Source organism: Phocoena sinus, chromosome 14 (genome assembly GCF_008692025.1).
Source record: "Phocoena sinus isolate mPhoSin1 chromosome 14, mPhoSin1.pri, whole genome shotgun sequence".
NCBI lineage: Eukaryota > Metazoa > Chordata > Mammalia > Artiodactyla > Phocoenidae > Phocoena > Phocoena sinus.
Window position 1 is genome coordinate 78152383 of NC_045776.1, and position 24591 is coordinate 78176973.

At 43.6% G+C, this 24591-nt stretch overlaps 1 protein-coding gene across 1 annotated transcript in view; it reads right to left on the bottom strand.

Moving 5' to 3' along the window:
* Window positions 1-24591, bottom strand: part of KSR2 (kinase suppressor of ras 2) — a 327436-nt gene that overhangs the window by 131378 nt on the left and 171467 nt on the right. The window lies entirely within an intron of this gene.

Consider the following 24591-nt stretch of genomic DNA (forward strand, 5'->3'; position numbering starts at 1 on the left):
ACGAAGGTCCAGTGCTGCTAGATTTTCTGGGTTTTCCATGAGAAACCAGAATTCAGATTTTTATGTGAAATTCCCCAATTTTTCAATGTTGACAATTAATTCAGGGGAAAGATGAATTCTTTGCGTGGGCCAAGCAATCCATATTCAAGATGTCTAACCTCTTGTGTCTGCTTCTAACATTGCTGGTGGCCTCTTCTAAAGAGGGGGACAAACGGAGTCCCTGGGATCTCAGTGGACTTTGGCCTCTGAGAGGAACTGCGTGTTCTGAGGTTCTCCCAGGAGTCTGCTGACAGACAGATATGTACGCCCTGAGTTTGGGTGAGTGCTAGTGTGACAAACGTGTTGACTGGGGTTGAAGAGCCTCTCTCCAAGCCAGCAGAGCTCCAACATCCATTAAAGTCCCTCTAGTGTTTCTGACAAGGACCCCAAACTTCATAAACTGTCACTCCATGGTGGGGGGCAGGGAGGGCGTTGCGGGGGCAGTGGTCCACTGGACTACATTACAGTGGACTTATTTCATGCCTCAGATGGAATCCAGAAATAAGCAAAAGAAACCAAAGAAAGAAACAATGAGGCCAAAGTGAGGAAGGTTCATCCAAAAAAGGAAGACAGGCACTTCCAAAATGTTATGGCAGTAAGTTGGGAGATTTGCAATTAAGCTTTGCCCACTGGTGAGCGCGAAGGGCTGGGGGTCAGGCTGGGTCTTAAGGGATGCTCTGCTAACTAGGGCCAGTCACTTCACCTCTCTGTGTCTCAGTTTCTTCATCTGTTAGATGGAGATCCTGGTAAGCATTCTTCCTGCTTCTCTGACTTGCAAGTTCAAAGTGTTTGGGGTTCTAAGATACAATTCGGCTAGTCCCAATACTTATGACATGTACCACACTAACCCTAATAAATGCTCCATGAAAAAAGCCAAGGATTCCATGCTCATTAGGGTTTGAAGAGTCACCATTACCAGTATCACAAGTTTCGAAAAGTGTTGTAGTAAGAGACCTTGTTTAACTTGTTATAACCTACATTTTCCAAACTTGCTTGACCTTGGTTCTTACCCTCCCTCCCCACATCATACCTATTAACATGCCACATAACTAGTCCTCAACAAACACACAACGAACACCCAGGGGCGATGGAGTGACCCCCAGAGGCTAAGAGCCGGGGGTTAGCCTACAGCCCCTTGAAGCTTTTAAACAGCTTCCCACCTGCCCCATCCTGGCTTCGGTCTTCCACCCCCAGCTCCTGGCTCCCCTCTCCAGCTGTGACCCCCACTCCAAAAGGAGAGGAAGGGTCACAGAGGCTCCCTTAAAGAAGCGTAGGACAGGAAAAGTCCTCCAACTCTACCCATTAATGAGAGTGACAGCAAGAGCTCAAATCTCAGCTCAGTCCCTTCCTAGTCGGGCACTCTGGGCAAGTTACTCCTCTCTGTTCCTGTTTCTTTGTTGCAAATCAGTAACATCCATACCTCATGGTGGTGGTCATAGCTCATGTAAGATGCTGGAATCCACGGGCAGTTCTGTAGGTGATGGGACCCCGTGCAGCCAGGCCCGTCCCTGAGCGGCACCTGCAGGCTGATTTGTGTTGTTTCTCTGTGCTTGATGGCAATGATCTTCAAGAACAAGGGACAGGTCTGGTTCATCTCAGCCTCCCGGGTGCTGGCCCAGGACCCGTGTGGCTCAGAGGGATTGCTACTGAAGACCTAGGTGCAGTAAATTAAGGTAGGGCTAGGCTAGTCTGCACACAGAGGAAATCCCTCTAATAGTAATTAACTGAAATGTGTTCACTGTCCTAAGAGCTAGGTATACATGACTGCATTTGGTCTTTCCAAGGACTATGGGAGAGAGGCAAGTATATGCCCCTTTTGCACATAAGGAAACTGACCTCAGAGAGATGCACAGCTGGTCGGCGGCAAAGCCAGCACTGAGCTCAGGGTGAGCAGCCTGAGAAAACTGCAAAGGGCCAGGTCTGCACCACCCTGGAGGGACCACTGCTCCCTCCTGGCACGGGGAGCTAGGAATCCTGGGGTCCGCTTGCCTCTCCAAGCCCCCTAACCTCTCCCCCAGTAGGGAGATCTCCAAATAGGGATCAGGCAAAGCTCAGAGCTGCCTTGGGCTCATGCTGTATTACTCAAGTTGCATCAACAGAGCTCCTTGGAAAGGAAACTTCAGAGGAAAAATGAGCTGGCTTGATGGGCAAGGGGCGATGATGTCAGGCACTCAGCTGACAGGAGATTAACCCCGGGGGTTCTGTGGATCTGAGGCCAACAGACAGGTATGACAGGAGGGTGCAAGGTTTCTGACACCACTGGGGACCTTCTGGAGAGAGCAGGGCAGAGTCTAGGCGCAGTTGCTGCCACATGAGACTGGGTTGTCCCCAAGGTCACTGAGCATGAGTGATGGCTCCTGAGCAGGGACACCCAAGACACAGGAACCACCGCCACGCGGGGCCAGCTCGACTGTGCAAGGAGAGTGCCCCGCCCCCCAGGGAATGTTATTTAAACTCTTTCAGCCTCAGTTTCTTCATCTGTACAGTGGAGCTGAAAATAGTGCCAGCCTCCTGGGCTTGTTAAATGACAAATTGCCCATCAAGTGCCTAATGATGTCTAAGGCTCACCAGTATTTTATTATAAGCTCGCCTGGACCACAAGCTCCTCAAAGCATAGCTGTGTCTTATGCAGTATGTAGAAAAGTATCGGGGTGTAGTAGCTGCTCAATTAAGAAAAACAATATCTGCCGAATGAAGGAATGAACAAACGAGGGACACCTCAGATCATTTCGTCATGGCCTCCTGATTCAGATTTGTAAGGCATCATTATTACTTTTAAAACAAGGAGATCTCAGCTCAGAGAATAAAGAAACTCACTCAAGAATTCAGAGGCTTGCATCTGTGGTCTGATCCCAGAACTCTGCGGAAACAGCATCAGAGCAGCTACTCTGCTTGGTACAGAAAGGTCAGTGCCAGGGGCCCGTGAAAATGTTTTCATTTTCATTTCTTTATAAATTAGAAAAAAAACAAATGTACGAATAATGAGTATATAATACTCAATCCAGCATGGGCTATAGTTATCTTAGTGATGATGTAGTCACAAAACATGACTTTTAATTTTATTTTAATGGAGAAAGGGGCTCACGAAGGCAAAAGTGCCTCGGGGCACCCTGGACAGTATGGACCCCCGTGGGGACACACCCACGGGAAGCAGTGTGGAGCCATGAGCAGAGGCTACTTGGTGGAGCTAAGTGCTGTGAGGCCTGAGAATGGGCACGGGCTGTAGGGGGAGTAATAGCTCACGCTGGGGTTGCACGGGGAATTCTGGGAGGCCACCCTCAGCCAGGGAGCCTCTTTCCTAACTTCTGTCAACAGGAAGCAGGGCTTTCTCTCAACCTTCTTCCTTTACACGCTCCCCATTCCTCCCTACGGCCCCGTCTATCCCCCCACTTATCTCACCTTGGTCCCAACCTCAGGCTGACACCTCTAGGCTTGGGGAAGAGGCGTGTCATTTTGGAGCCAGGTGGCTTGTTGATTTCACGCACTGGGTCCAGAAGCAGCCACCCCTGGGTTCACATCCCAGCCCCGCCACTTTGTAAGTGAGAGATCTCAGACAGGTGACCTCATCTCTCTTGGTCTCAAGTTCCTCATCTTTAAAATGGGCATAAGAACCTTACACAGGGTTGGCGTGAGAATAAGCAAGGTAGCAATCCATGTACAGTGCCTGGCATAGAATAAATGCTCAAGAAGTAATCTCTGCCCCCGCTACCTGACAGAATCTCTAAGCAGCAGAGTTCAACTAACTCAGAGGTCAGCAAACCGGCTAGATGGCCAAATCCAGCCCACTATTTACGGCTTCAATCTAAGAATGGTCTTTACATTTTTAAGTGATTAAAACAAATTTTTTTAAAGAACATTTTGTGACATGGGAAAATTATACTAAATCCAAACTTCAGGGTCCATAAACAAAATTTCATTGGAACGCAGTGGTACCCATTCCCATCTGTATGTCTCTGGCTGCTTCTGGACTACAGGGACAGAGTTGAGTAGTTGTGACAGAGACCATATGGCAGCGTTTCTCTACTTCGGCACCGCTGACATTTGGGGCTGGATAAATCTTTGTGGTAAGGGCTGTCCTGTGCATTGTAGATACCCACGGCACTCCTTCCCCAGTAGATACTCACGGCACTCCTTCCCTAGTAGATACCCACGACACTCCTTCCCCAGTAGATGCCCACGGCACTCCTTCCCCAATTGTGACCACCACAGTGTCTCCAGACACCGGGAATGCAAAATCAACCCCCAGTTGAAAACTACTGCCATATGGCCCACAAAATCTAAAATATTTACTATCGGGCCCTTTACGGGAAAAGTTTGCCAGAGCCTGAGCTAACCCAACTTCCCTGTTACATAAATGAAGAAACAGTCACGGGGCGGGGAATAGAGCTGCCTAGATCCACCCAGCTGGATAGTTTTCTTATTTTTATATTTTTCCGGAGTGTTCTTTCTACTGTATTATTAACCAGCCTCCTGGGTAGGAAAATTTTTAGCTTTTAGGGAGTATAAATCAGTACAATTTTCATAGCGTAATCTGGCAACATAATTCAATAGCTTTATAAATATGCGCGCACTGTGACACAGAAATTATTCTTCTAAAAAATGCCACCTAAGGAAATAATCATGGTTGCACACAAAGCTCTGTAGCTATGTGATTGTTCTGAAATCATAGAATTATTTAGAATGCCCCCAAATTAGAAAACAACCCCAATGCCCTACAATAAGAGAATGCGTAAATAAAACACAGGACATAAGACACTATGCAGCCATTCAGGTTGATCCCAATTAGAAAAAATAGACACAGATATCCTAAATTTTCATATATAAATAAAAATATATGTGGGGGGGAAGAAAAACACTGAAGACATCTACGTTTCACAGAATAAATAAGAACGCTAAGAAATAAGATTACTTCTGTAATAGACCATTATTAGTACTGTGTAAAAATCAAGTTCGCATTGTTAATTTTAATCTTTAAATGAACCTGAAATCATCGTTCATTCCTCCCTCCCCTCCTCTTACCCTCAGCCCACGATGTAGGCCTGGAATTGTGAAATGAAGCCTGGAGGAAGTATGAATCCTCGGGTGGGGAGGGGTGGTGGTCAAAGGAAGCTTGAGCAACTCTAACTTGAGGCTGATTTACAAAAGAAAGCTCAGAAGGTCCCACAGGGTATGGCAAGACCAGGGTTAACATACGGTCTCTTTTAAAGTTTCCAAACTAGTCAAATCAAGGTGTGTCCCTGAGCATGATAGAAATTTGACAATAGTTGAAAAGACACACAAGTGTATTCACTGCAGACTACCTGCTATCAGGAAGCAGGGTGACAAGTGGATGGGTCATGGCATGGCAGGCGCCAATAAAGCTTATGTTCATGGGAAGGAGATAGGGAAGGTGAGGGGACACCTGGAGGGCCCAGGAGCCATGATGTGGCCCAGAAAAAAGATGTGTGGAGCAGAAGTGATGGCAGAACCCAGTGCTCAAGCAGCAACTTGGAGCCTCTTCTAATGACTGCTTCAGAAACCCATGGTCTCCTGGAGAACCACAGATAATCCTAACCGGTGATCATTCAAAATCACATTTGTATTCAGCCTCAAAGAGGAAGGAAATTCAGACACATGCTACAACCTGGATGAGCCTTGAAGACATTATGCTCAATGACATAAGCGAGTCACAAAAGATCAAATCTTGTAGGATCCCACTGATACGAGGTACTTAGAGTAGTCAACATTATAGAGACAGAAAGTAGAATGGTGGTTGTCAGGCACTGGGCAGAGAGGAAAGGGGAAGTTAGTATTTAATGGGTACAGAGTTTCTGTTTGGGAAGATGAAAAAGTTCTAGAGATGGGTGACAGTAATGGTTGCCCAACAACGCAAATGTATTTAATGCCACAGAACTGCATGCTTAAAAACCATTAAAATGATAAATTTTATGTTACGTATATTTTACCACAATAAAAAAATGAAAAAAGAATTCCCTGGTGCTCCAGTGCTTAGGATTCTGTGCTTTCACTGCCGAGGGCAAGGGTTCAATCCCTGGTCTAAGATCGGGGAACTAAGACCCAGCAAGCCCTGCGGCGAGGCCAAAAATTAAAAAAAAAAAAAGAAGAAAGAAAGAAAGGAAAAAAATCACACTTGAGTTTGACCTTGGAAGGAATGATGCAGCTCTTTTTGGCAGAAGGTTTCCTTTCTCTAGGGTCACTCAGGACAATATTTAAATGCCTTTGTACTCCCTGGAGAAAGCATCCAGTAACCTGCTAGAACAACTTAAATTTTCTCTTTTCTAAGACATATGAATGGGCAAGTCACAGAAAAAAAAACCAATGCCCAACACATCTATCAAAAAATGTTTAACTTTACTAATAACTAAATAATCACATATTAAAACAAAACCATTCTCACCTATCAAGCTGGACACCTTGATGAAGACCAATAGTATCCAGGGTTGGTGAAAGTATAAGAAATGACTCTCTCATGCTCTCTTATGAGACTGTAAATCAGTAGGAACTTATTGGAAAGAAATGTGTTGGAACCCATCAAAATTTGATATGCACACAACCTTTGACCAAACAATTCTACTTCTAGTAATATATCTTATAGAAATCTGAGTTTATGAGACACAGCTCACTGGCCTCCCCAGATTCTCCCAGCCTCACTGCTTCCTGGACGCTCACTCTGCCCCAGCTGCCACCCTGCAGACCCATCCCGTGGGGCCTGAGTGGTTTAGCCACCTGAGGCTGATCAAGAGCACATCCAGAAGTCTCTGGAGCCCCCTCACTGGACTCAGAAGAAACACCATCCGATAAACAAGGTCCTACTGCATAGCACAGGGAACTATATTCAATATCCTGTGATAAACCATCATGGAAAAGAATATGAAAAAGAATGTGTGTATATACCAAATGTAAAATAAATAGCTAGTGGGAAGAGCTGCATAGCACAGGGAGATCAGCTCAGTGCTTTGTGTCTTCCTAGAGGGGTGGGATAGGGAGGGTGGGAGGGAGACGCAAGAGGGAGGAGATGTGGGGATGTATGTATATGTATATGTATAGCTGATTCACTTTGTTATACAGCAGAAACTAACACACCACTGTAAAGCAATTATACTCCAATAAAGACGTTAAAAAAAAAGAATTGTGTGTGTGTATATATATATATATATATATATATATATAACTGAATCACTTTGCTGTACAGTAAAAATGAACACAACATTGTAAATCAACTATACTTCAATAAAATAAATTAAAAGAAACACCATCCTGTGAGGCATGGGATCTGGCCTCTGAGCAGCTGCCAAATGGGCTGAATGACACAATCTATAAGTGTGGGAGGGTTAACACACCGTGCGGTGAACCACAACCGCTGGAAGACAGACTGTGAGAAGCAGGCAGGCAGATCCACTTCCTCTCCTTTCCTCTCCTGAGTGGTCTGTTCTTAAGATGCAGTTTCTCTGCCCAGCCTGTCCTGGGACATCCCATGTGGAAGAGCAGATGCACCTGCTGAGTGATGTTGTGCCTCTTTGTGGCTCACAGTGGACCAGTGGCCAGGATGGCATTGCTTCTCCTTCTTCCCTTATTTCTCACTTTTGATGCCCTGGGATTGCACCTCCCAAATAAAGCGACAGCACTTAATCCTTGCCTCAGACTCTGTGCTCTGAGGCAGGTTAATACAACTAACAGTATGCTCAGAGAGCTGCATACAAGTTGTTGTGGTAACAACAGTTCAATAAAATAACGGAGCAAATATAATAAAACAAAAACAGACTCATATAGAACAAACTAGTGATTATCAATGGGGAGAAGGATGGGGGAGGGGCAAGATAGGGGAAGGAGATGAAGAGGTACAAACTGCTAGGTATAAAATAAATACGGTACAAGGATGTAATGTACAGCACAGGGAATATAGCTAATATTTTTTAATAACTTTAAATAGGGAATAATCTATAAAAATACTGAATTCACTATGTTGTATACCCGAAACCAACATAACATTGTAAATCAACTGTACTTCAGCTTAAAAAATACGGGCACAAATAAATTAATTATACTGCATTCAAAGTACGAAATATTATATGTCTTTAATACCACAGACATATATGTAATGATATGAAAAGATGTCCTTGATATATTAAGTGAAAATACACAAGGTGTAGAATAACATAGTTAATACATTTTTAAAATAAGCACTACTATATGTATAGAAAAAAAATTCAGGAAGGATACACTCAGACTGGTTTAAGTGGACATATTCTGATGGTGGGATTTGACCTTTTTACGTGACGTACTTGTTTATTGTTTGAAATTGTTGCAATAGCATAAATTACTTTTTGTAATTAAAATAAAAAATTGTAAAAGTCTAGAGAAAACTTGTTCTAGGCATAAGACACCCAGAAGAAAGGACATGAATGGATAATTAAGAATTGACTGTACTTGTTCAGTCTATATAAAAAAAATGCCCTGAAACTCTCTGGAATACATGTCCCTCAGTGGGCTGCTCAGAACTCTAGTTCATCATCTGATAAAATGTGAATTTATTATCACTATTAGGAGTAAATGATAGATCCCGTTGAAAAGGAACCTCACAGAAGATAAAAGGGAAGGCAATTGACATCTCCACGTGGAGAAAGGTCTCTCAATACCTTCCTGTCGTACTGTGGCACATTCGACTGTGGGAACTTGAGGAGAGGAAAATGAATCAATGTTACAGGACTGGCTCTTAACTTACACCCGTGAAATAATTTTGACAGTCGTTCATGAGTGTTTAACTAATGTTTATTCTGGAAATATCATCACAGCCTCTGAAATTCACTTTGATATTCTCTGAGCATTGTCTCTCTATTTATATGTGAGTGTGGAAACACTTGCTCTCCGTTTCCTGTCCTGATATCTTTTTGACGTGCTAAGACTTGGCCTAAATTTGTTAGTAGGGGTTGCAGTTGAGATAAAATTTATCTTAAAAGAAAATCTATTTCATTTTTTTATCCTCTCACCCCAATATACAAACCGGGAACACACCCAATATACATATCAGGAACACCCAATATACACACCAGGAATACTCAGTATACACACCAGGAACACCCAATATACATATCAGGAACACCCAATATACACACCAGGAACACTCAGTATACTCACCAGGAACACCTAATATACACACCAGAAAAACCCAACATACACACCAGGAACATGCAATATACACACTGGGAAAACCCTTGGCCTCTGGGGTGTTCCCCACTCCAGTGTACCTGCTACAGGAGCAAGAATCTTGGGGTAAAAGCAGAGGTGACCACCCACTCTGTCTTCCCCTGGTGAGACACACCTAGAGTGCTGAGAAAGCATGTTCCCTTCCCTCCAGTTACATAACCTGCTCAGGCATCATATTCCATTTTAGTCCAAAGGAACTCATTGTGCCTTAAAGACCTTAGAGAAGCTCAGGCACAGGGGTTAAATCCTGCACAATGACTCAAGGCTTTGAGAAGAGTAATATCTGCTAAGCAACATTAAATACTTTGCTGTTCTTTGCTACTTCCCTTTCCCTGCCCCATTATCTGCCCATCCCCAAGTCTTCAGTCTCCAGTAAAACATCAATTTACGACTGTGTCCACCTTGGAACAAAGCAGACTGGAGAGACCAATGTGATGTGGAGAGGTGGTGACAAGCTCCTGTGAAACGTAGGGTGCTGTGTCATGAGGCCACTCAAGGAGCCCTATAGAAAGATTCACATGGAGAGAAACTGAGCCTGCCTGCCAAAAACCAGCACCAACTTGCCAGCTGTGTTAAATGCACCATCTTGGAAGTGGATCCTTCAGCCTCTGCTACGGTCTGAATCTGTCCCCCACCGAATTCATATGTTGAGATCCTAACTGCCAAAGGATGGTGGTTTAGTAGGTGGGGCCTTTGGGAGGTGCTTAAGCATGAGCCCTCATGAATGAGATAAGTGCCTTATAAAAGGAGGCTCCAGAGAGATTCCTAGCCCCTTCCACCACGTGAGGACACAGCAAGAAGGTGCCAACTATGAACCAGGAAGAGAGCCCTCATATGACTGCTGGCACCATGATCCTCACTTCCAGTCTATGAAACTGTGAGACTTTAATGTCTGTTGTTTATAAGCCATCCAGTCTGTGGCATTTTATTACAGCAGCTCCAGTGGACTTAGACTGTCTCGGTCAAGTCTTCAGGTGAGACTGCAGCCCCAACATCTTGCTTGCACTCTCATGAAAGACCCTTATCCAAAACCACCCAGCTAAGCGGCTCCAAAATTCCTTACAGAACTGTGAGATAATAAAGGTATGTTGTTGTAAGCCACTAAGTTTTGAGATAATTTGTCACGCAGCACACAGATTCTTAAAGAGAAAGAACTCCAGTGCATAGCACAGTGCCCCAGAAATATTTAAATAAATATTTTAACAACGGTGAATCATTAGATGGGTGAATTTTGGAAAAAGAAAGGCATCAGAAAAAAATCAGAATAGGTAAATAACCCTCCAGTCACCATGCCCCATAAAGTAAATACATTTTCTTCATTCACACTGTATGAGGGCTTAAGTTATTTCATGAGTGCTAAAGAACTGGGTAATTCCAGAAGGCTATAGAACTTGGGATGCTGGGATCCCATGCCATTTCTTTTTTACGCAGAAAAGGAATGGAAGGAAGTATCGTAGAGCTAATGGACACTGTGAGGCACCCCCCAGATACCCTCTCCACCCAGCAACTGCCCTTGGCTGAAGAAAGCAGCCTTGCCCAAAGCACGCCCCCTCCCTGAGGACAGCCCACTACTAAAGACTCATCAGTGAAGGCATACAAAGACCTGAGCACTTTGTCCCTATTGAGAACATCTCTGCACCACCAGCCCAGCTTGAGTGCCCTGTGAGGTTCGATGAGGTCTTTATTGAGACTGTATCACAGCCCAACTTCTCCTTCTGTCCAATTTTGCATCCTTTACACCCCCACAGCTGTAGATGCCAAGAGTGCTCCCCAAGAAACTTCCTACATGCTAATTTCCATCTCAGATTCTGCTTCCCAGGAAACCACCTGCAGCACATGGCAAATCAGGGAAATAAAGCTGGGCTCCGTGACTCACCTTCCTTCTATTTTTTTCTTCTTTCCCTCCTTCCTTTCCTTCATTATTCATTCATTCATTTATTCACACATGCATGCATGTAATAAGCATTGACTGAGAAACCTCCATGAAACAGGAACTGAGCTTATCAGGAAGCCCACTGATCTTATCAGTTTTACTAAGAGGTGCTTGTGTATATTTTTCTTTGTATTCGTTCTGTTTGGGGTTCAAGGCACTTCTTAAAGCTGTAGTTTGATGTCTTTTGTCATTTTTGGAGGTTTCTCTATCATTATCACTTCAAATGTTGCTTTTATCTCTTTATCTCCTCTCCCTCTGAAATCCCAATTACAAGTATATTAGACCATCTCAGCATATCCCATGTCTCACATACATTCTTCTCAGTATTTTCTCTATCTTTATTTTCCCTTTGTGCTTAGGTCTCGGTATTTTCTTCTGACCCACCTTCCAGTTCACCAATTCTCTCTTCAATATGTCTAATTTGCAAACGTTTAAACCCATGTATTGAATTATTAATTTCAGTTATTATGTTTTTCAGTTCTGGAATGCCCATTTGATTTTTTATAGTTTCCAGATCTCTGCTAAAATTCTCCATCTTGTCATCGAATTTCTTATATATCTTTTTTTTTTTTTTTTTTGCGGTATGCGGGCCTCTCACTGCTGTGGCCTTTCCCGTTGTGGAGCACAGGCTCTGGACACGCAGGCTCAGCGGCTATGGCTCACGGGCCCAGCCACTCCGCGGCATGTGGGATCCTCCCGGACCGGGGCACGAATCCGTGTCCCCTGCATCGGCAGGCGGACTCTCAACTACTGCGCCACCAGGGAAGCCCTCTTATATATCTTAATCATAGTTACTTAAAGCTCATGTCTTACAATGAAATATAAGCAATAAAAAATAACAAACCACTGGTAACTGCAACAAGAGAAATGAACTTTAAAAACATTATGCTGAGTGTAAAAAGCCAAACACAAAAGAATACATACTAAATGAATCTATTTACATGAAACTCTAGAAAATGTAAAATAATGTATAGTGACAGAGGGAATATAAGTGGTTGATGGGACTGGGAAGATGGAGGGATCAACTGCAAAGGGATATGAGAATTTTGGGGGGTGATGAAAATGTTCTGTCTCTTCACTGTGGTGGTGGTTACCCAGGTGTATACACTTGTCAAAATCCATCCAACACCAAATTTAAATGGGTGCGACTTATTATACCTTGATAGTGTTGGTTTTAAAAAAACCTAAATTAGACCTACACTACTTGAAGAGACAGCTTCTAATTCTGGCAAATCCTGAATCACATGAATTAAGAAATTGAATCATGATAAAAATAAAAGATAAAGTCCATGTTTGACAACTCAAATAACTCCTCTGGGTCTGTCCTTTCCTTCTGGTTTTAAGTCATGTGGTTTTGCCTCCTAATATGCTTGGTAATTTTTTTTTTTTTTTACTGAATTCCTAAAACTGTGTCTGAAAATTGAGGTAATTTGAGATTCTGGATGATGTTACTTTTCTCCAAAAAAGACTGAAATTTTGCTTTTCGCAGGCAGTTAAGAGAGGGGCAAATCACATTAATCCAGCCAGGGACTCAGCAGATTTGAAGCTCAGCTTTATTTTTATAAGCACTGGTGTGTTTCTAGTTTCCCTTTCCTCCTAGAGTATAGCCCCTCAGGTCCCTACTGGACACATTGCTATTTACCAGGGTCCCCTCCTGTTTGTCTTGAGCTCCACTTTTTCTTCCTCAGCCCCAGGAGGTGAAGGAAGTTCTTAGCTTCTCAGTCTCTCGGCTGCCGTTTTGGAATTCACCAATACCATGAGTGGAAAAGTAGCACTGAGCTATGGGCTCACTTCCCTGTGCCTCCCTTCTGTCTAGGAGCCCCACAGTGACCTGAGTACCTTACTGATGCCTTTAAACAGATTGTTAACAATATCCAGCATTTCTAGTTATTCTTGCTGGAGGGTTGGTCCACAAAAGTACAGCTCACCATTGCTGGAAGCAGGAATTTCTTCAGAGCCCTGGGGAGTCCCAGATCCAAGGCCAGTCCCTACCTTCCAGAAACTGACAACTTTCAATTTTCATTAATTACTACAAGGATGTCTGCTAGATGTCCAGGCTACCAAGCTGGTGCAACTGCTGTCCCCAGCAACATCTTCTGTGTGCAACCGGCCGCATAGAACAGTTAACTTCCAGTTTTGAAAATGATAATGATTTAAGCGATGTCTTAAGCGATTCCATTCCATCATCTTACTTGAGCCTCACACTTGATACTTTTTTTTTTTTTTTTTTTGCGGTACGCGGGCCTTTCACTGCTGTGGCCTCTCCCGTTGCGGAGCACAGGCTCCGGACGCGCAGGCTCAGCAGCCATGGCTCACGGGCCCAGCCGCTCCGCGGCACGTGGGATCTTCCCGGATCAGGGCACGAACCCGTGTCCCCTGCATTGGCAGGCGTACTCTCAACCACTGCGCCACCAGGGAAGCCCACTTGATACTTTTTTTAAACAGCTTGAGGTATAATTTACACATTGTAAAATTCACTCAATTTAAGTGTACAGTTCAGTGAGTTCTAGTAAATTTACAGAGTTGTGATCATCCTCACAACTCAATTTTAGAACATTTCTATCACCCCAGGAGACACCTTGTGCCCATTTGCAGTTACTTCCTGTTCCCATTCCCAGCCCCAGGCAACCACTAATCTACTCTCTGTCTCTATATATTTGCCTTTTCTGGACGCTTCATACAAATAAAACTGTATAGTATGTGGTCTTTTACGTCTGTCTTCTTTCATTTATCACAGTTGATCTTTAATGAAGGTATTGCTACTTTCACTTTACAAATGAGAAAGTTGAGGGTCAGAGAGCTTAAGAGACTTGCCCAGAGTTGATCAGCTGGTTAATGACAAGGGCACTGGGATTTGAACCCATATCTGAGAGCTCTTTCCCTCTACCAAACTGCCACCATCACACGCAAGCTGCCTCAAAGCCAGAGCTAGTCGTAATGGCCCCTAGATCCTGAGTGACGACCAGAGTGTCTGGCCCATCATGGATGCTCAGTCATTATTTGTTGAACTGAAGTTCCTGATCCTTTTTAGTTCCTGCCCCTGTCCTTATTCTATATCCCCAGGTACCATTTTGAGTGACCTCATATTGACTGTCATTAGTTGATATTTACCTAGGGATCACACATGTGTGTCATGGTTGACCAAAGGCAAACAAAGGGAAGAAAAAGGAGAAATTAAGGAAGTACATCCAGCACAACAGTTTGTGGATTTGTGATTATTGAAGCTCATGCACTCCAGAGGCTCCCAGTGAACAGATATCTGTGCCCTGATAGAAATGTTAGGTTTGCCCCTAGCTCCATGATGGGATAGACAGAAAGCTGGGCCCATTCTCTGGCTACATGGCTTGGGATGCTGGAACCTCTCCGTGGTCCATCACCGATAACCAGTGTGTGCGTATTTCCCATTCTTCTTTTTTTCCAGGCTGTTTCATTCCTAGTTCTCATAACTTAGACTTAGTAAGTTCTGGGAAAGTAGGGGGAGAACAAGATGCAGTCAGGTCATCCCTCACAGTCCCTATCCATGTATTCAAAACAGAACCTAAATATGTAGTGAGCCCCTACCAGCTGTAAGTCTCTGCAGTAAGATTAGGAGCATATATAATCTAAGCCCCTACTTCCAAAGGAGTTTATTACTGAGTTGGAAGGCAGTAGAAGAGAGACAGATGAAGGGGCCAGAGACATTCCATGGATATCCTGGGGATGCGTCTGCACACTCTCTTCTATCAATTTAGGGAGCTAAGGGATAATCTCATTCAGCACTTGAAAATTACATAACTGTGTTGGCCTCACAAGCAAGACGGCACCCGTTGCAAAACTCAAGCTCACCTTGATGGAAGAGTCTCAGACCATTTCCACCAATGACTCCCAATGCAACCACAGGCATGCCACCATAACTCTCAGCACTTCCGATTTTTAAAACAGAGGAGAGGATGGAAAAAAGCCCCCGATCCTCTAAGAATCCAGGATTTGAGATATGAGTCGCTCGGGATTGAATCATCATTTCCTGCATCTTATTTTACATGCGTAATTCAAGAGCTCAGAGAGTCAACACTATCGAGATTCACAATTAGCCTTCACAGACTGCACCCAAAACAGCTGCAAAGCAAAAGAAAGGTTCTCTTGCAGAGAGCCTCTTTGATAAGACAACGAAAGTTATTTTACTCAACTGGCATCTCCTTCTCAATGAGCCTATTTGTGCAACTTAGTTATCAACACTTCTTTTTTTCCCTGTCCCCAGAAGACAGGGTCAAACGGGATTGTACACATGTTCATACCTTCCACTGCCTTGAGGAAAGGCAGCACCGTGACTAACTCACACTGGTTGAAAAACGTTTTCTTACATCTGCAGAAAACTTCCAGGTCCACTATACACCAAAAAACTTTAATTAAGTAGAATTTTCAGAATCATGAATTATTTACAAACGTTCTTTACTCCCCTTTTAGGAACAAGAGGAAATTGTTCCCCAAACCCAGTTTAAGTTGACCTCCACTCAACAAATATTTATTGAACTCCTTCTATACTCTAAACACGGTGTTAAATGCCAGGACTATGACAGAAGCTTTGAACATCGTCCTCCTGGAATACACAGTCAGGTCTGGGAGAAAGACAAGGAGTCAAACAATCACAAAGCACTGAGGTGGGCAAGAGCTCCAGTGGAGGAAGTGTAAGCTAGTGGGTCAAAGCACAGTTTTTAAGAAAAAAGAGCTGACCTTAAAACCGGACTCAGCCAAGTGCTGGTCTGTGACTCTGGGCAGGCTACCCAACCTCTTTGAGCCTCATTTTCCTTTTCTTTAAACTTCATAGTGCAAATCGGATAATGTGACCGGGTGTCTGGCATATGACAGACTCCCCATGGGCCCTCGGGGGTGAGTAAGCATATATACAATGATACCTAATATTTGCACATTTTTAAAATGCCTTTCTTTACTCCAGAAAGGATCTAATCATACATTATAGAAGGAAAAAAAGTATTTTGGATGAGCTAATAAAAAAAGCTCAGCAAGGGCTTCCCTGGTGGCGCAGTGGTTGAGAGTCCGCCTGCCGATGCAGGGGACACAGGTTCGTGCCCCGGTCTGGGAAGATCCCACATGCCGCGGAGCGGCTGGGCCCGTGAGCCATGGCCGCTGAGCCTGCGCGTCTGGAGCCTGCGCTCCACAACGGGAGAGGCCACAACAGTGAGAGGCCCGCGTACCGCAAAAAAAAAAAAAAAGCTCAGCAAGAAGAAAATGAGAGTAGGAAACAAATGTAAAGCCTAGAAGGAGAATAGACATAACACTTAAGCTGACAATTGTGGGCAGCTGGCCAAAGATTTGATTTTAAGCTTCCTGGCAGCCAGCACGAAGAGGAAAACACATCAGTCACCTGACCATGTCACTGGTTCCAGAATATAAAAAACAAAACAAGAGAGCGTGAGAATCACAACTCTTCCTGTTCCTGACTGCAGAAATAGGTCCTCCACAGGATACTGGTTACCATAGCAACCAACATCCTCAACAAACCCCTCTTGGGACTATCCTAAAATGTTTCAATTAATGATGAGGAAATGTAAGAACCAAAATGTAGGTCAGCGAAAGGAAACCTGTGGGAAGTCAAAATGATGCAGTCCTGGTACCATCCCAGAGACTTACTTGGCATATCAAGAAGAACTGCACATACTCTCCATAAGCTCTGCTTTTTGCAAAATAAGAAATATCAGCCAGTCCTCTACGAGGGGGACTGTCTTCAGCTTCACTGAGTGTGCTACCATCTGCTTGATTGTTCAGCCCACTGGGCTCACACAGAAGTGGGTGACAGGAGTGCTCATGAACAGGCCAGGGAGATCCCTCTCAAGTAGTTTTGGGTTCCTCCCAGCACACCGAGGAAAAGCAAGGAAAACTCTTAAGTTCTAAGGAAGTGGTGCTACACATGCCTAATGTACTCCCATGAATAATGCCTTTCAGTATCTCCTTATGGAAATGCGAATCTACTGCAGAGTGAGGGTTGACGCATATTCTGGGTGCTCGGTTGTGTTCCAGGCTGGGAGAACAGCATGTGCACAAGTCCTGGGGTTGGAGAGAATAGGGTGTTATGAGGGTCTAAAAGAAACCAGTATATCTGGAAGAGGGAGAGTGGAGAGATGAGGCAAAGAGAAAAAGAGAGGGCAGGAGAGGAGGGGTGGGGGAGGAAAAGAGAGAGAGAGAGTGTGTGTGTGTGTGTGTGTGTGTGTGTGTGTGTGTGTGTGTGAGTGGTGCAAAATGAAGCCAGAGAGGAAGGGGCCGGAGCACACAGCCTGGTGGCCACATTGAGGAGTCCTGCCTCTGATCTAAGAGCAATGGGGGTCGTGGAAGAATGAGGAGGAACTGACCAGACTTGCCTTCTGTACAGATCTCATGGGCTGCAGCAGGGTCATGGACTGGAAGAAGGGGAAGGGAGAGGAGGAGTTAGGAGGCTGTGGCTCTGGTAGTGATGGCTTCGACCCAGCAGGGAAACATGAATGGAAAGATGCAATCTGAGAACTAACTAGAAAGTGACAATAGGGAGGGACTGGGGACACAGATTTTGTGGGAGTTGTGGTCGTTAAGTGGGTGAGGGAGAGAGGCCCTGATGGGCGGAACGGAGGGGTGTTAATGACAGCTGGACAAATCAGAGGTCGGGACTGTGCCTTCTGCAAAGAGCAGGGACCCGCAGATAAAGGACGACGGTACTTTTTCCTGTTGGTGCTGATTCACCAAAGACCTGAGAATTTGCAACCCAGGCCAATGGGCTCCGAGAAAATTAAAAATGCTCCCCCGGCTGACAAGAGACAGAAGGTAGAACAAGGCTCCGAACAGTTTATTGAAAGAATGAATGAACGGCTGAATCTGGAGCTGCCGTTTTAAAACTACAAGCCTGGATGACGGCCTGACCTATAACTATTTCTGTGTTTAAAAAACATTTAGACTCTTTTGGTCAAAAACGACTTCATGATGCTTCTTTGTGATTATTATTAATCTAGGTCTTTTCTTCTCCATCAGAAAAAAAAAATCTTGATTTTTATCTATATTTTTCATGCCCTAATTATTTTTCTTCATCTATATTCCAATATGCTAAATAATATGATGATAAATCTAGATAATCTTTTGTCGGTTCCTTTTCTAAGTGTTAATTAACACCCGGAATGCAAATGAAACCTCAGTGTTCTCTACATACTCACAAATAAGATGAATCAAGTTCCTTGGGGGTAGAATGGGGGTAATTATCATTATTTATCAAATGAGATAATGCACGAAAAAGCACTTTTAAGCCCAAAAGCATTATACAGAATGCGAGCTGTTACCATGCGTTAAACAACAGTCCAAAGTTAAAAAGAAAAATCGTAAAAGCCCTCATAAAAAATGTATTTATTCTGATGGAAGGAGAAAGTTAGGTGTATAAGATGGAGCTTTAAAAGGTCCTCACAAAGCTGAGATTCCCTATAGAGTTTGAAAGCCCCTGAGTCTGCCAGGCGTTCATTAGCCGCCAAACTTCCACTGGCCAACCATGAAGGTAGACAGTTGCCAGGCCAAGGTGAAAAGGAGGAGAAATTTCACTCCAAGCAGAAAGGGGCTAGAGGGAGATGCCCCCGGGATGGGATAAGGTCCTACAGGAATTCTCTCTCCCCCAGGCTGCTACTGAAATACACCAACTGAGGAGGACTTTCCATTTCAAGTCATACTTCCATTGTCACGTGAACTGGCCACAAGGAAGGTAGGACTTCGGGGCTGGGTCCCCTTAGATGAGCCACACCCAGCACTCAGAGCCCCAGAAATGATCTGCCTGCCCTGAGGACTCTGGAATCAACTAGGGTTACCTCCAAGTTGATGGCATTTTTCTTGGCAAGGGGAACGTCAGTATTGAGATAAATCATATCCATCTTCCTGGAGAACTTGAGTCAGGCCCAGAAGCAGACCCTCTCTCTGGCCATCCTGAAGTTGGGGATGTGAGAGCAGTGAGACCAAGTTCATTCGACAGAGGTGAGGGAGGCCCAGATGCAATGACACTGGGCCATGGATTTTCAAGGAGGCGATGCCACATAGTTGCGATGGATGCTGCCCAAAGTGTTATGGAAGCTGCTGTCCCAGCAAATGAAACATGCCATCTGCACTCAGAGAACAGCTGCCTGTAGAGGGTTAACCCATGGCCAGTCTCCCAGTGGGGTGGCCTTCTGGAAAAGCTAGAATCTGCTGCTAAAACTCTGGGGAGGAAGGAAGCAGGTCTCCTGTTGCTTTCTCCTTACTGTCTCCCCATGGCCAGGGTTTTCTGCTGTTACAAACACGACCAAAAATAAGAGAATGTATTCAGAAAGAAGCAGATATATATATATATATATACTTACATATTTTAAGTATAATGTATATTTATATAAAAATATATAATAATATAATATATATTTAAAATATATAATATTTTAAAGGGAGGATAGGGACTTCCCTGGTGGTCCAGTGGTAAAGAATCTGCCTTCCAATGCAGGGGACGCGGGTTTGATCCCTGGTAGGGAACTAAGATCCCACATGCCTCGGGGCAACTAAGCCCACACACCACAACTACTGAGCTCGCGTGCCTCTACTAGAGAGCACAAGTGCCACAAACTACAGAGCCCTCGCGCCCTGGAGCCTGTGTGCCACAACTAGAGAGAGAAAACCTGCACGCCACAACTAAAGAGAAGCCCGTGAGCCTCAACAAAGACCCCGCGTGCCACAACTAAGACTTGACGCAGCCAAGGGGCGGGGTGGGGGGGGGGGAAGGGAGGATAGGTGATTATGAAGAGATTAAAGGTGAGAGCAAACTAAAAGAGATGAATAACCTGCAAGTTCAAATGAGTTAGGATACCAATAAGCAGAAGACAGTAAAAGTTTTTGCCTTACGTAGTGAGAGAAAAGGAAGAAGACTGAAAGTAAAAAATGACTGTCAGTGAAGGAAGCAGAAATTTAAAAGATGGAGGGCAAGAGAGATCAAAGGTTAAGATAAATGGTTTAAACCCAAGAGATGATAAATTAAAAAATGTAAAAGTAAGTGATGGGTTTAAGGATTAGAGAAGGCATTAGTAACAGAAAAGGCCAAAAAAATATTGTTAAGAAATGAGAGAAATCTCTTTTAATCAACTTATTACTTTGGAATACTTTTTGCTTTACAGAAGAGCTGCAAAGCTAGTACGGAGAATTCCCATATACCTTTCATGCAGCTTCTTCCATACACACAGTACATGTGTCAAAACTAAGAAACTGATGTTGGTACGTTGCTCTTCAGTAAACACCAGACTCTATTTGGATTTCACTACGTTTTCCTCCAATGTCCTTTTTCTACTCTGGGATACCACAGCGCATTTCAGAGAGACTGTTTTTCAAAAGAAAATTAAAGCAAATTAAAAAAAATTATCCAGATGTACATGAAAAAGGAAAAAGGAGGGATAGGAAGAAGTGAGAACCAGCAGAACAGAATAAAAAGTACAGGACGGTCCTGAGCGAATTTCGACACCTGACCAATGACAAGGTGGCACGGCAGATCAGTGGGGCAAAAGGAAGCCTATTTGACAAATGGTGCTGGGAAACTGGCTATCTATTTGGGGAAAGAAAAAAAAAGAAATAGAAAAAGAAAGAAAGCTGCCCTTATACATCAAAATCAATTCCAGGTGGGTAGGACAATGTGTTTATGACCTCAGGGCAGAAAGAACTTATTAAATAAGATTTTTTAAAAGCAAAAGCCATAAAGGAAAGAAATGATACATTTGACTACATTAATGTTAAAGACTTCTATTCATCAAAAGAGAAAATAAAGGAAGTGAGAAGGCACACCACAAATCAGAAGATATATGCCACACATACAACAAAGAATTAGAACCCAGAATATTTTTAGTCCCTAAAAATCAATAAGGAAAAAAAAAAAGAAACAACTCAACAGAAGAAAGTGGGCAAAAGACACAGACATTTCACAGAGGAGGAAACATGAGAGGCCAAAACAGATCCTCAGCCACACCAGCAACTGGGGAAGTACGAACGGAAATGAAGCTGAGACACCATTTTATTCTCACCAGATGGGCAAAGTAGTTCAACAGTCTGGCCAAATGAAAGCTGGCAAAAATAGGGAGAACCAGGAACCCCATGCGTTGCTGGTGAACATATAAATTGATGCAACCATTATGGCCGCCAATCATACAACTTCCAGTCCTGTGGTTCTCTCTCAGCCATGGGGTGATTTTGGCCCCCAGAGGATGTTTGGCAATGTCTGGAACGCTTTTGGTTTCTTAAATGTGTTTTTCGGGGGAAGGGTACTACTGGCATCTCGGCGGGGGGAAAGGCCAGGGATGCCGCTAAACATCCCACAATGCACAAGACAGTCCCCACCATGAAGAATTTCTCATCCTCAAGTGTCAACAGTGCTAAAGTCGAGAAACTCTGATCTCATTAAGTTGAATGCTTCAAAGTAAAACAGAGGGAAAAAAAATCCCAGTGTCCATCAACAGAGGAATGCATGCATTCATTGTGGTCTAGTCATACAATGGAATACTACCATATTTCACTGACCTTTAAGAGGCCATTGAGTGTTAAGGTCATTAATTTATGAACCACTAAGATAGAAAGAGGCTGCCAATTATCTAGGACACAGTGCTTTCTTACACTTAAAATTCTTAAATTTAGTGTTATTTCAAAATCTCTTTTAGATTTATTTAGACATATTTTATCATATATCATGCTGCCCTGTCCTTAAGCCTTTCTGCATAGACAATATGTATAGACATTTTTTGTTTCAAAGCCAAGTCATGGTGTGATATTTTTGAAGACTTTTTCAACTCCAATGAAACTCAACTCATGTTAAGATCAACAAAGCAGAGGACCTCAGAAGTGACGACATTATGAAGAGCCACGTCTGTGTGCACTGGATGGGTGACAAATGACAACGACAGCCTGACCCTGCCAGGAGGACAGAGACCATGAGGTGCCATAGATTGCAAATTACAGTCCACCTTCAGAGGTGCTGAACTGTGGAGAGACACGTGCATCTTAGAGTTGGTGAAACACAGGATGTGACAGCATGAAAATGAATGCAATTATTCACATAGATCTGAATGAATCTCAAAACCAGAATATTCAAGAAAAAAAAAGCTGCAGAGTATGTGAAGTTCAAAAACATGCAAAACTAAACTACGTATTGTTTAGGAACACGTACATGTGAGGTTTCCCACAAAGAAAAGCAAGACATGGTAAAACAAATCCAGGATGGTGTCATCCCTCGGGGGAACGGAAGGGGAATGCACGTAAAGGGCTTCCAGGAGCTTGAGATGCTCTATTTCTTAAGTTCAAGTTCGGATTCCTGAGTAATTTTATCAGGGCTGGGACTTGGGTGAAGCAAGTAAGGCACTAGCCTGCAGGAAAAAATTTAAGGGTGTGGCCAAAACACTCAGGTATCAACATAAATATATTTTGATGCAACATTTTTAAATGAGTTCAAAAAATCCATGAGAAACAAAATATCAAACTTTTATATAAGTACTTACATGACCTTGCCTCACTTGCCACTCACTAATCCCAGCTCTGGTTTGAATAAAACGTTATTAACAAAAACAGGCAGCCAGCCCACAGGTCATAGTTTGCCCACCTGTTATTTTAAAATATTGCATTAACATTTTATTATTACTCTTTAGAGTGTATATAGATTATAAACATACACATATCAGCACATACACATACGTATTAGGTATAAATGCAAATACACCATTTTTCATTTGGGATATATATTTTAAAAATATTTCAGAGAAAGGAAAAAACAGTGAGAAGAACACCCAAAACAGCATTGGGTTGGGAGATCTCCCTGCAGCCACCATTTATCAGTCATTTTCAGTAAGATCAAGGGCTGTTTCCTACCACGAACCCCAAACAGAGGGGTGGGGGGCTTCACTCCATCCTGTCAGGATGAGTGGATAAAGAAGATGTGATATATATATATATATACATATATATATATTATACACACACACACACACACACACACACACACACACACACACACACACACACTGGAGTATTACTCAGCCATTAAAAAGAATGAAATAATGCCATTTACAGCAACATGGATGGACCTACAGATTGCCATACTAAGTGAAGTGAGTCAGAAAGAGAAAGACAAATATCATATGATATCACTTCTATGTGAAATCTAAAAAAAAAATGATACAAATGAACTTATTTACAAAACAGAAATAGACTCACAGACATAGAAAACAAACTTATGGTTACCAAAGGGGAAAGGGGAGGAGATAAATTAAGAATTTGGGATTTACTGATACTACTGTATATAAGATAGATAACCAAGGTCCTACTGTATAGCACAGAGAACTATACTCAATATCTTCTAATAACATATAATGTAAAAGAATCTGAAAAAGAACAGATATATAATATGCATAACTGAATCACTGCTGTACACCTGAAACTAACACAACATTGTAAATCAACTATACTTCAATAAAAATTAAAAAAAAAAAAGCCTCTGTCAGCCTGCCTGGCAGTCCTCTCGATCAGCCATCACCAATGGAGCAGAATTCTTCAGTACAGAAGGCACTTTGCCATCCATTCTTGAATTTAATCTTTATCATGCTGCTGTGGGGGAAGTAGCAGAATCTTCACTTTCCAATGGGGAAACTGAGTCTCAGAGAGGTTGACTAACCCAGCCAACACTGCACAGTGAGGAATGGCAGACCCCGACTCACACTGTGGGTTTCTAATCCATTCAACACCCATTCCATAGGCGCCAGCATCTGACTGGCGGGTGTCCTCTGTGATTTAAGAAGTGCCTTACCCAGTTTACCATTAAATCAGAAAGTGGGGTGACGACAGGATGCAAATGGGCTTCCGCTGAAGCTTTTTTGGCTGGGAAAATGGCTTAATCCAAAGAGCTTATTCCCATAGTGTTGCAGGCAGTATAGACCCTCGTGCCTGAGGTGGGCAGCAACAGCTGTGTCTAATTGGTTTCCACCCCCTCCTCCGCCAGGAGTCCCTGAGGGATGCAGGTCCAGATTCTCTTGCGTGGCAAACAGCCGTCCATGGGGCCAGCGGGGCATCTTGCGAAGCAGCACTAACTCTTTATGGTCACTAGGAGGCCATCTGCGAGGTGATCACTCGAACGCACTGACTGATGAGCAATTTCACAGCTGAGAAGAGCTCATGTCATTTCCCCAAAAAGCACCCAGTTTACTCCCAGACTGATTATACAGTCACCGGGAGACTGACTCATGAGCATCGCGCTCGCAAATGTCAGGGCTGAAGATGTACCCCTTACGGACGCATGTTAGTGTCCTGGGGCTGCCGTAACAAAGTACCCCAAATTGGGTGGCTTAAAACAGCAGAGATATATTCTCTCACAGTTTTAAAGGCCAGAAACCTGAAATCAAGGTGTCGGCAGGGTCACGTGCCCCCTGTGGCTA